Below are 781 nucleotides of genomic sequence, written 5' to 3'. Positions count from 1 at the left end.
AATGAGCAACCCAGTCCTAGCCCAGGCCCGGTGAGTGTGTGGGAGAGCTTCTGGCTACCCTGTTCTGGTGGGACCTACTGGTTCCAACCCAGGCGCAGTGTGGGTGACATCTTTTTCACCCTCTTGGGATGCCCCCAATCACTCCGTAGTACCCACACACACAGCCCACCCACAGAGTAGGAATTTCTGTCGCGTTCTGGGAACCCCCAGATCCAGTCCTAGTCCAGGCCCAGTGAGTGTGTGGGAAAGCTGCCTCTCCCCGCTACTCCAACTTGTCCCCTCCAAACTCAGCTCAGGCCTGGCACACAGGCCTGGGGTGAAACCCTTCAGCTGCAATCCCTGAAAAGAGTGTAGGGGACATAACCACCCACCTAGTCCAGGAGCAGAACATCTTGCCAGATGGGCAAAACAGGTTCACCACCAAGGGCAGCAACAGTAAAGAACTGAGCACAGCAGCCAGACCCAAGCCAGGCACAGCTGGATAAACCCAAACTTTGTAGATCTACACCTGAACTTCAGTAGGTACTAAGGCTATAACTGCAACAAAGATCTACAACAAAGGTCAGAAGACAGTGCTAAACAAAATGACAATGAGGAGCAAAATGCAATCTCAGAACCCAAGCCCACCCATAACAAGTGCAGAGGATACTAACACAGAACAAATTGGGAATCACACAACTTAAAGCAATGAATCAATGGCTTCTGAAATAAAGAAACAGCTGCAGAAAGGTATAGAGGAACTCAGATTGGAAATGAAAAGGAAATCCCTGAATTAATAGCA

This window comes from Octodon degus, unplaced genomic scaffold (assembly GCF_000260255.1).
Source record: "Octodon degus isolate 3935 unplaced genomic scaffold, OctDeg1.0 scaffold00093, whole genome shotgun sequence".
In the NCBI taxonomy this organism is placed as follows: Eukaryota; Metazoa; Chordata; class Mammalia; order Rodentia; family Octodontidae; genus Octodon; species Octodon degus.
The sequence above is the reverse complement of the archived record's forward strand: the minus strand, read 5'-3'. Positions refer to the sequence as shown.